The following is a 12,626-nucleotide window of genomic DNA, read 5'->3' as shown; positions in this document are numbered from 1 at the left end:
TTTGTTTCTGGTCCTGTACTAAAGCAGTGGACCCAAAGTCCCTTTTTCTTTATAAACATCTAACTCAACTGGTTGTTAGCCTCCATGCAGTAGACCTCTGGTTCCTACAGAATGGGTGCTGCTAGGTTTCCTAACCTCCTCACATTCTGTGCTCTTTAAAAGGGTGCATATTGTGCTTGGCCAGCTGATGGCTGGAAGTCTCAGTCATGCTGCTATGGTAGCACAAGGCTACTTGGGAATTCAGGCTTGCTTTGAGCAGTCATAGCAGTCTACTGTTCTTTTTCCACTTCACTTAAGTAATTYTGCAACCTCAAGAGAACAACTGACCACTTGGGTTGTTAGACCTGTTGAAATAAATAAATTATCCTTCCTGTAGGATGTGTGCTGCATCCTTCCTACTCTGTGCTGCAGATAGTGAGTGTATAWACACACACATACATCCTTTCTGTTATGTGTGTTGGGGTTTTTTTTTTCCAGAATCTTTGTGCAAAGAGGAGGGGGAAGAGTAAAGAGTGATTTTGATTTACAGCATATGCTCAGCAAAGCAAAAAGGATACCTTATTTTTGTATTGTGGAATGTTAATTTCCCAAATCTCAGGGCATGCTGAAATTATGTGAACTTTAAAATTAAATGGACAGTCATTTAGAAAACTGAATGTCAAAATAATAYAGAGCAGGAAGTGATATTGAATATATTGCTAAAAATTGGTATTTACAGATTTCATACAACTGTTAAATTTGAGAAGGAAGGATGAGGAATCTGTATCTCTATTTTACATGTTTATAAGAAAGGTTAGCACTGACGTAATACTCACTGGAATTTTATTTATGACTAAATATGGTAGAATAAGTTTTGAATTTATTGGCCTGGTTCCTTTAAAATAAAGATTAACTGTTGAGTCCTTTAATTTTTCTTAGTTCCTTTGTAAGTGTGCGAACAGAATTAATTACAGATGAACAAAGAGGAGATACCCCTGCATGAAATACATGTTTTCTTCAAGAAAGTGTCTGTAAACTTGGTTTTTTAATGCATTCCAGGGAAGTGATATGGGTTGGTACTGTCAAGAAAACTTCAAAGTAAATGCTGTCATTTTTAGTGGGATTAGTTGTATACCATGTGCTTTCAGTTTAACTTAGTATACATGTGTGTGTGCATAACATACATGAACCTTTTATCTGTTAATTATAGAATCTTTAAGGTTGGAAAAGACCTCTAAGATCATCAAGTCCARTCGTTAACCAGGCATTGCCAYGTTCATCACAAAACTGTGCCCCAAGTGCTAGCATTATATTTATTCTAGGCAMAACATATAATAAAGCATATTTTGCCATTTTAGAAGTTGATTATTGGTCTCATATATCTCCTTTTTCATTTGCATCCCAGCAAATTCCCCCAACACATCCTGTTAATGCAGCCTCTRTGTATAAATTTAGCCTCTGCATGATTTGGATATTGAGAAGGRCCTTCCTCCTCCTTCTCCTGTAAGCATTACTTGCACGCAGTAGATCGCTTTCCAAACATACAGCTGTTTGTTTAAACCAATATAAAAAGACTTTATAATGCTTGCTTAATGCATAGACTAAGTAGYCTACAAAATATTCATGCTGCTGTCTGTGCCAAGGAAGCAGAGCAGGCTGCTGGAATGTTTTCAGTTCTACATATCTGCTTGTTAATGGGAAAGTGGCYGTATTTGTCAAACTGAAAACACCAGCAGCCCTGTGTGGTAGTGTTACTTTTAAACAGATGTGTGTTTTGTAGTACGTACAAAAAACAGATGAGGTAAAATGAAAGAAGTTGAGGGATTCTATGCTGAGGGAAAGAGCTTGAGCAGAGTGCTGTTTACARCTATAAATATCTAGAATGGGCTCATGCCAGAGTAAAGCAGTAACTCCTTTATGTTGTCAAATGGACAAGCTAGTAAATAATATGAGCATTTGCCAGAATCTTGTATACTCTGACTGGACTCTTTTAGGTAGACCACATGTAATATCAAATTTACTTATTTGACGATATGTTTAACGTTATGTCGGATTTTTGATTTTGATACAAAATATGCCAAAATCACAATGGTAATGTAATTTGTACTTTTTTATCCAAAATACAGTAACAGCAGACTGTTCAATCACTACACCAGTGTGTAGTACTTGTTTCTGGTCTCTGTAGTATGCTTTCCATCATGATACTGGGCATCTCCAGCTGCTGAGAAGGAATACATGGGTTGAAAGCAGCCCGTAACTATCTTTGATTTTATTTATTTATGTTACTAGTTGTCCAGTTCTTACACTCTGCTGGTCTGAGCCATGTATATATGCCTTCACTGCTAGTTCAGGAGACATTCTCACTTTTTTAATGAACTTGGAGAAAGATTTGATCCACTCAACGGTGATGTGGTCAGTTTATTTACTGAAATGACATAGCTGTTCATCTAACAGAAAGGCCACCCTCGGGTGCCATTTGTGTTGAGATACAGTCAGCCCTGTTGGCAGCAGCTGTGGTCAGTCCCACCCTGCATTATTCCCTGAACTTCAGGGCACATTGCCTTTGCCCATCTCCTCTCGGTCTTCTGACATGTATTGGCCAGTCACAGCATTTTACATCAGGATTGATCTCTAAATAGAACAGAGAATTCACTCATCTGTTTGATCAGCTTTGTTTTGTTGGTTTTTAGCATTTTGATTTGTAAACTCCAGGATTCCTTCAGCAGAGTGTCATGTCCTTCAGACTGCCCTTAGATAGGCAGTTATATATACTACCTAAACAAACATGTTACTCCAAGTTACTTTCACCCATTCCCAGAGCCTGGTTCGTGGATCCCCAAACCTTCATTTCTAGCTACAGTGGTAGTCATGGGACTGTGATAYGCAGTTCTGGGAATCAAAGCTGCAAGGTGACCAAGAAATACAAAGGTATGCTCCAGTGCTCTTCCCACCTTGGAAAGGTGTGTGAGCAGCATGTCAAACCCTCATTGTCACTTTGTGGTTTTTATATACAAGGAGTCTAAGAAAGATGACTGTTGCAAGTATAACTGTAACTGTACCTTCCCATTAGGATTGTGAATTTGTGGAAGAGCCAATAACTTCTGATTTATATAATTGACTTACAGTRTAGGGGAATAGAAAGTAATTTTTCAAAATTCACAGTTTTAGTCTGATTAGCTCCTGAGATCATAACAGCCCTAAAATTAATCCCCTGCCAAAATTTAAGATCACCATGGCTGTTATGGTAATTTAAACTGACGCAGTTTCTGGTTGCTGAGTCAGTTATGTATGCTCTGCATATATATGCAGTCATCATAACTGAAATATAGACAGTACAGCAGTCTGGTTCAAAAATATTAATTGAAAAATTAATTGACTTGGATCAGAAGGCTTCCTCTGTGTGACTGAGCTTRGATGAAAGAGAAAACAAAGTGTAATGATAAATGGCCATGTATTAACCTGGGATTGGTTTACAGTGTTAGGATGAAGAGAACTGTAACGGGTCATATTTTGCTTAAAGGTTTTATTCGTTATCTAAAAAATACCTAGATCACAGGTTAATTAAATTTTTAAGCTACTCCAAATTAGGAAAGAGAAATACTGTTGTTAACATAAAAATCTCAGAAACTTGTAAATATAATAAATATTTTTGGAGGATCAGAAATTTTCAGTATAGACAGGTTGGGTGGCATTTAATCCTGGTACTGTTGTGAGGAGGAACCAGAAGTCACAGGAAGTGGCATGTAGAGATAYTAATAAAAGGAAGCATTTTAGGGTGAGGAGGAAACAACAGTAACCTCCTCCATCCACCAAGTCGCAAATACCAACTGATCAGAGGTTTTTGGGTGTTCAAGAGTAGTTGTAAACACTCTGTAGTGCCTGTGCAAAAGTCCTCGCTGCTCCATATCAAACCCCTTCCTGGCATTGTCACAAGCATCCTGTCATTATGGAGCCWGGAGATTTTACTGCTGTGGTGCTACTATGCAGCTGTAGAGGTTGGGAAGTTACTTGAGGATCAGTATGGGATTTGGGACTAATGCAGAATAAAGGTTTACTGCAACTGTACATACCAAATACTGACCTTAGGCTTGCCTAGGTCAGGAGATGGACAGGTACACTTCCAAAGTGATCATAGAGGTGCATCAGAGCTGACTGAATTGCCTGTGAACCAGCAGGGGTGGTCCATAATCGCTTCTTTTCCTTTGCCAGTGTTGCACTTGGCCACCACTCTCCACCCCCACACCTGCTTGTTCTGCTGATTTTGGCAGGTGGGGCTGCGTTGCTTCAGCAGTTCAGCCTGATAACCTGGCAGTGAGCCACTCATTTTGTTGGGCTGGTGCCGTGCTGGGTTAGGAAATGCAACCACCACGGCAGCAGGTCCAAGGAAAAGTGGGATAACAGAAGAGAAGAGTCCATATCCAGGCCGCAGACGTGGGGAGGGAAGGGATGCTCCTGGTTTTACTGTGGTTTAGCTGAACAGTAGTGCTGCACTTCCATCCCTCTGCAGAGCTCTCTGCTCAGGCTGGCTGGGTTGGAGGACTGCAATGGTTACCATGTGTAGCTTCACCTATGATTTAATTTTCCTGTCTGCCAGCTGGGGATAACCTCTTCAAGGAGTGGAGTGATTATGAATCAACTGTCGAGTTATTTGAAAAAAGGGAACRTGCAAGTGCCTAGATAAAATTTTAGCACAGTTCAAAAATTTAGTTCGCCTCTGTACGTGCATGAGCTTACATCAACGGAGTACTGAGATGAAAGTGAAAGTTTGCACTGCAGGCTGCAGTGGGAATGTAGAAAGGCACTTGAGATGGGTTTGGTTGAGTTGTTACAGTGGTTTGTTTAAAAACAAACAACTCAAGTAAAAATATCCTCTTCCAAAGTGGTATCTAGCTTTGCTTCTGCAACAGGCTTTGCAAATTAGAGATTAAACCTACGATTAAAGCTACTTGAAAATGAGCATTAAAAAAAAGCTTGTCTCCTTGTTGCCCCATTGAACATACTTTGGATTGCTTAAACATAGAGTCTGCTTGAGGTTGTTTCATCAGATGCACACTTTCATTAATAGAGTTGGGATAAAGTTGTTCTGAGAAAATGTAACATGTGCCTTTGTGGCTAAGCAAATCCAAGCTTTCCTTTTCTGCCCTCCCCCAAACTAGACTGGTGGTGCAGTAGATGTAAAGTTGCCTTAAAACCCTTGTGAGCTATGGCAGTGGCTGAGTTTGATATAGTGTTATCCTCAGAGCTGATGTCACAAAATCAACTGTGGTGTTGAGTCAGTGGAGAATGCTAATGCTGAGCAACTGGAAAATATCAATGCATTAACTTCTCATTCCATATTGATCCCCAAACCGAGTTTCAAAGAGGTCTATTACAAAAAAAGAGGGKTTTAAGCAGGGATTACTTTTTCATGTCATGTAAAGAATATATTATGCGTGTGGCAAGCTAAAGCTTTGAAACTCAACTTCCATCTGCGCTCCATGACAGTATTTTATTTAATTCCATGTCTAAGAGACAAGGTTTGGAAATGAAATTAGTTTGTGTCATGCACAGTTCCTGTAGAGATCAAAGGCAGACCTGTTAATGCAACTATTGCTATTCATGAGTTTCATAGCCGTGTGARTTTCACGTTAATTATAAATGCTTGTTTAATCACTTAACAATAGGGTATCGGAGTCTCATCTGGGCATAATGCATAGAGCTCCCACTTTTTTTAATTAAAGCAAATTCCTACATTTTTTCCCAAGAAATTAATTTTGGTGGTAATGCTCTAGGCTCTAGCAGGTCAGGATATGCAAATCTTCTTTTAAACGTTGGACAGTTGCATGATGAATGTCTTTATTTTATTATCCCATAACTGCCCCTCCCTCCCCTTTGAATTCCAGGTTGTGTAGTAGCCTGGTTGTCACTGCATGTGGCATAAATTSCTCTAGTTCTGATAGCAGAACAAAAAATTCTCTTTATGACATTTTACTAAAAAGTGTGTGCATTATCCCTAGGAGATAATGCATTTTGAGATAAATTAATGTATTTATCATTTTAGTTTATGAACACTTTGTTAAATGGATTTTAAACCTGAAGAGGTAAGTAGGGCACCTGTCTGACCTTCCTATCAGAGACCACTGTGCTTTATTTGAATATTGAGGATTAAGTCTAATTATTTTAGTTAAGATAAACCATTCCAATCCCCTGGAAATTAAATTCTTGTGCAYTAGAGGAACCAGCCACAGTGCCAGCAATGCCTGAGGCACTTGGAGCAGCAAGGAATGTTAGATGAGAAATACCARTGAATCAACTTGAGCTGCAGAGAAGGGTGAAAAAGCCTCAAGTACTACCCAAGAGCAGCCTCCTCCACAGTCCTGGATCCTGCTTGTCCACAGAGATGAGGTGAGCAGGATTCTCTGATCTGGCATCATGGAGGGGGTTTTCTGTGTCAGCCAGGAGAGTGGAATATGCAGCTCTTATTGCACCAGACCCCTGCTGTTTCTAAGGAAGAGAAGAGGGAGGAATAAAAGAAAAACTCAGAAATCCATCAGTTTTGCATTTGGGAAAGAATGTTCCTTCTTGACTAATGAGGTGTGAGAGTTAATTACAGTCATCACACTGCAAGTACTCAGTGTGCAGAGGACCTTCCTGATAGTCTTCCCCTTGACCCATAAAGCACCAAAGTGTTCAGCTAATTCAGATTGCAGTGCTAGAAAGAAGCACCGCAAAACAACCACTTGGGCTGGCTCRTAAATGTTCTGCAGTCAAACATTAATTCTCTTAACATTAATTGTAATCTTTAATTAAATACCTATAAGTAAAATGAAGGCTATTTAAAGAAATAAAGAAAATTAATTTTTCCCACGGTCTGAGTGAGTCGACTACCAAGTAAGCTGTTCTCTTGTTGGTAAGGAATGATATCTGAATTTGCTTAGGTTCAGTGTCAAGTTGTTGGCTGTCTCTCTCAGCAAGACTAAAAGTCCTCAGCTGAAGATTTTTTGCAGTTTCCTWTTTATGCGCAGTGATCTGGCCTTCTCTTACAAGAAAAGGAGGCCAGGTTCTTAAATGGCCTGTCCCAAGGGTGCTTCCCTGTCCCCCGTGTTTTTATGTGGCTCTTCTCTGAACCCCTCTGCTTTCTAAACCCCTTCTTAATCTGGATCTGAGAACCAAGCTGTGCTGTGTAGTCCTTACTGGATTTCTGACCAGTGCAGAAAGGAACTTTCTTCTTGATGCATCTTCTTGATGCATCACCCTTGTTATCATTTGGAGAATTGCTGAAGAGGCACTGAGCAGACCTCCTGTGTCCCACCCTCTKCATGGTTGGGTTCCCTGCAGATCAGTGGTGGGCACTCGCCCCAGCTGAAGCTGGGCCACCCGGTGCAGGAGAAAGTTGTGTAGCACTACTGGTTTTGCTGTAATGAGGGCCAGAGCCAGTTCTGAATAGAGGGTGTCATCATCTCGGCTGTGAATCTTGTTCAAGCACAGCTTGCTATTTGAGGTGCTACTTGAGAACTTCTTTTCAGCTGACAACATCAGTGAAGATCAGAGTCTGTGCTTCTGGAGGGTTGTTATATACACATTTCCTTTTCTTCACACAAACTTACTCTGCTGCTATTTTGAAGTGTGATTGTCAGTAGAGCCTTTTTGATGCAGCACATTAGAAAGTTACGATGGCACATAAATGCTTGAGTTGGCATCTGTGGCTAAAGCATGGGGAACACTCCTTTTTCTAGGAAAAGGTTTTCCTTTAGATAAATGAAAATCCTATTGTTTGGCTGAGGGTTGACCTCACACATGGGTGAAAGGTTAAGAGACAGAAAGGCTTATCCATTTGGCATGTAGGATTCAAAGCCAGGCATGTTGCCAGTAAGCTCAATCAGAGCGGAGGACACAATTTTACATAAAGTTCATAATGGCATTTTTTAAATGAGCAGGAAGTTTTCTTTATCTAAGCAAAACCTAGATAATTTAAATATTTCTTTCTTTGGTAATATCCTGACATTGTCCATGTATAAGGGACCCCCAAAGGAAAAGCTAAGTGATAACAGCTGCCTGTGTCAGCCTGCTCCCAAAAGAGATCATCTGTCCAGCAGACGTCAGTGGGAGTCTGCCTGACAGAGGGGTGTGTGCACAGAAACCAAATTGCAGGATTGGGATCTAAATAGGATTGTGATCTTTGGCTTCCAATCTGTGTCATAACTTCTCTCTGTTTATTCCAGTATTTGAGATTTGACAGTTTGCCTTTGCTCAGATCACTCAGGATTTTTCTTTTGGTGTTACATTACTGACTTAAAAACAAACAAACAAACCCCCAAACCACCTAAAACCAGTGCTTTTCATTTTTCAGGAGCTTGKTTATAGAAGACAGCAGTGATGATAGCAGTTCTGAAGGAAACAATTCCCAAACTGAGAGTTCTCAGCAATGTAAAGAGCAGTTGTGAGTATAAGAAGGGGTTACAACTGCAGAAATAGTTTTCTTAAGGTTAATTGTATTTCAGGCAAGGCAATAGGGTTCATAGAACAGATGGCACAGGAAGGATTGCTCAGAGAAAGTTTAAACTTAGTAAAATCTCAAAAATCAGATTAAGAAGACAGATGTGATTCTGGATTGGAATGCTACCATTTAGGGTTTTTTGGTCTTTTTTTTCACTTTCCGAAATTATAACCTTGAAGATGCTGGAGTTTTTTATACAGCTTACAATAAATTTAGTACTGGAAAACTGGGAGGGAGTTGCACTTAAACAGCTCTTTTCACGGTAACTAGTAGTTTTGGTTTGCTCTCATTTGAAAAACAAGTAGGATGTTATTGCTTAAAAGAAGACAAAGGACTATGTAAGAAAACAGATCTACGAGACTTGCTTGAGCATACATGTACATCAGCCTTGATTTCTGTGTGGAATTTAYCCCTGCCATTTGCTGGTTTGATTTGCTCTTTTCCCACTAACCTCCTTTCCCCACTTTGCTTTGGGATTCTTGAAGCAGAGCTGAAGGGTTGCATTATTTAACATCTATGAGTGGCCCATTCCTACCTGCACTTCTAGACAGGGAGACAAAGGCGTTTTACTCATCCAGAAAGGATGTCTTTGCTCATGGTTTATCTTCTGGAAATGACAGTTATCCTAAGTGGTTTTTGCTTTGGAYTTGAATCTTTCCTGTAAGAATATAAAGGCAGGACACACACTAGTGGTGTAGGGAAGTGACTCTGGCTCTGTACCTGTGTCCACCACCACTGTCAGCCATCAGGGAAGCACATGCCAGAGAGCARAGGTCAGAAGGAGACACATTCATACCACACCAGTCAGGAGCAGGTAACTCAGACAGGGCTATTGCTCAGTCGTATCCTGTCCTGATTGTGGCTGGCTTGTCTGGGGAAGTGAGAAAGACAAAAGCTGCCCTGGCTGAGTTCATCATCCTGGGGTCTGTCACCTCAGCCATCTCTGCTTTGCTCTTAAATGAGGAAACGTCAGCACTCTTCACCTTTATGTCTGGTTCCTTCCTCCAGGACCTCACTAGCGGCACAGAACAGAGCTCTTCCACAACTTAGCAAATACTCCTGCTGTTCTTACAATAGTGTGAGAATGAAGCAGGCTTCCCTTTAGCAGTTCATGTTCTCAGAGTTCATCTTTTGCAGTGATTTCAGTTCCCTGCCTCCATCTGCAGATGTCCTGCTTCTCTGAGTCCGTGTGTCTTTAATTCTTTGTGAGCTCCTTACTGTGGTAGACTGCAAAACTCAAGAATAGTGTATCTGCTTTRTACCCACTGTTTACTGAGACTACCAACTAAAACGTTTGCCAGATATTTTAAATTCTCTATTTTCTAAGTTTAAATTTTCTAAAAAGCTTCTAGTTTATTTCATCCAGTATACCTAGTCTTTCAATCTAAGACCTCCCTCTTAATTTGAGATCAGACTGATCTTGGGTCACTTGTCCTTGCTTGGCTCTCTTATTTCCTTTCATCAGTCCTCCTGACTCTCAAGGACTGCCTGAATGTATCCTAGCAAACCTGGAACTTACGGGTTTTTATACAGTAAGTTTTTTTTAATATGCTTACTCTCTTTTTATAGGTTCTTCTCATCAGGTCACTGTTTGAGAGGATGTTTTCTTCAACAAGTTCTTTCCAGTTTTAAGCTTTTAATCATTCAGTTGCTGTGGAAATTACAGTGATAATGCAGGTTTAGCATTCATGACTTCACTGCTGCATTAGATAAGAAAAAGGAGCTGTCGTGTGGGAGAAAGCCCTGAATTAAGCAAGTTGTGTATGTTTCACATGTTTGTCAGAGAAGATAACACATGAAAAGGAGTCAGAATTGTTCAGGCTGCTAGGCTTTTCTCTATCTGCTCAGGAAAAAAAACCATATTAAATATCAAAAAGGAGGAGACAACAAGCCCCATGTCTGATCTAGGGACTGTGTGGTTTGGAACAGCAGTTCCAGTCTGCTGCCTTTCAGGATTTCAGTCTTCCTTCTTGGGTGATTGCCTTTGTCATTTCTGTTGAGGAACAGGATTTTGGAAACCCCTAAACTTATCAGAGAGAAGGATGCAGACATAGCTATGGAGTGAAAGATAAATTTCCTACTTGGAGATACCCATGGCTAGCTCTCTGATTTGGGAAAAGAAAGATGGATTTGTGTATACAAGAAAATTTTATCAGTTTTTTCTTTTGATCAATTTTAGTAGTAGTCTCTGTTCTAGAATTTTGGATGTATATAAGAAATTAAATTGATTTGATACTTCTGTTGTTTTCTTATACTCTTCCTTTATTAGTATTTAATATTCCAGAGCTTCTTGGTTCCTTCTTATATGTAGTTGTTTTAGAAAAGGCTAAACTTCCATGCTGCTGAAGTTGCTAACAGCAGTGTTCAGCTTGTCCTGTTCTCTTGCTTTTTCTTTAATGCATCACCCATTACTCTTAACCTCATCTGTTCTTGCATTCTTTGCTAGGCAATTCAAAGGGGAAAATACTAAGAGCACAGCTGCCTTTGGATCTAAGCATATTGTCCCTTTGAAAATTAAAACTTAATTAAAACACTGCTTTTTGTCCTCATGTTTGTAAATAMTTGAATATATATTTTTTTCCTTCATTGATTAATGTGACTGCCTTTTACATACACATGATTTCACAAATTGCTTGGTGGACAAGGCAGGGTTGCTAAGGAGGCATTCTGTACTGGGCACCAGAGTATTTGGACCCTAATTTTCAATGTACATTTCTTCTTTTGACTACTAAATGCGAAACTGGGAAAAAGTCCAAAATCTTTAATAGCTAGAATGTATTTCATGCTGATCCCATCTAAATTGGCAACCTCTGTTGCCAAGTTCTAAAGCGAGGGCTGCGATGATGATGAATTTCTCTAATGGAGTTTTTGTACAAGGCTGCAGGATATTGGCATTTTCAATACTGTAGGATTCACAGAGAAGGTCCCTGCTTATAAAAGGGCCCAAGATATTGATCTTTCTGACTGAAATGCCCTTAGGACAGATGTGCTGACATTTTTCTATTAGGTCCCGACATCCTTTTAAAATTTTTGGTTGTTGCAGTGTCTTTCTCTGCATACTCAGTTGTGTCATTTCAATATTGAAACTCACAACTAAGATTTTGTTAAGTTCTTTGTTTTCATCTTGATGTTATGTCTTGCTGGCTCAGGACTTACACCAAAGTAAGTTTTTATAATCACAAGGCATTAGTAATAGAACAGAACTGTACCACTGGTACTGTTCTGTAGAAATCAGTATATTGTTTTTGAATATTTATGAATAGGAGATCTTGCTATCTTTTGTGGGTGTCGCATGCAGAAATGAGTTGCACATGGAATGCACATGAGCATTTTGCTTGTGAAAGGCTGAAGTCTCCTGACGCTAGAAGTGAGTTTGCAAAATATCATCTACAACCTTAGGCAGTGGAGTAAGCTGAGGTAGGGAACTTCATGCAAGAAACAACAGAATTTCCAGAAATTAGGATGGGAATGAGGGAAAGGGGAGAGTGGGAGAGAAAAGAGGGGGGGAGATATTCATTTAGGAGAAAGGGGTGACTGGAAGAGAAAAGAACCCAAGGAGTGTCTTGGTGGAAGTAGTAGATCATTGCTGGGTCTTTTCAACACAGCATTGCATTTAAGTCACAGTTATTGCAGAAAGGCAACAGCTGCTACTTTAGAACGTGAGGCAATGGAACTATTGTAGACACAGAAAAATAATCGTAGATACAGAAGAATGCCTTCCAGAGGGACTGTCTTGCACAAGCCACTCCACTYTATGTAACAAAAGCCTGGTGACACAATGCATGGTTTAGTCATAGGAGTGCCCAGAGTGGACAAATATTGTACATCTGGAAACATTTTAACTAGTAATTAGTTTCTGGAAAAATGGCAAATTACTCAAGAAAAATGTAGTCCATTGTGCTGGCTTCTGACTGCTTATCTGCAAGATGTATTATTCTCCCGACTGCCTTAACCACCACTTCTGTGCTTCTCACCAGTACTATGTGGGGACAGGTGATACAGTGGTGCCAAGGCTACTGCTGTCAGTGCTAGCACTCTGCATCCCACCTCAAAGCACAGGACATGGACATGATCCTGTGGGAATTCACCACCTTAGACATCACCAGGGAAGTCCTGTGTCAGCTGGGACAGTCGCTCCGCCAGAGCTGAAAATCACCAGCTGCAACGCAGC

At 40.1% G+C, this 12,626-nt stretch overlaps 1 protein-coding gene across 2 annotated transcripts in view; it reads left to right on the top strand.

The window, feature by feature from the left end:
• FAM171A1 (family with sequence similarity 171 member A1) overlaps positions 1-12,626 on the top strand; it is an 87,100-nt gene that overhangs the window by 35,900 nt on the left and 38,574 nt on the right. The window lies entirely within an intron of this gene.

The sequence above is a fragment of the Malurus melanocephalus genome, unplaced genomic scaffold (assembly GCF_030028575.1).
Source record: "Malurus melanocephalus ecotype Western Australia unplaced genomic scaffold, MMel_1.1 scaffold_14, whole genome shotgun sequence".
Classification (NCBI taxonomy): Eukaryota; Metazoa; Chordata; class Aves; order Passeriformes; family Maluridae; genus Malurus; species Malurus melanocephalus.
This window is presented reverse-complemented; position numbering and strand designations above follow the sequence as displayed.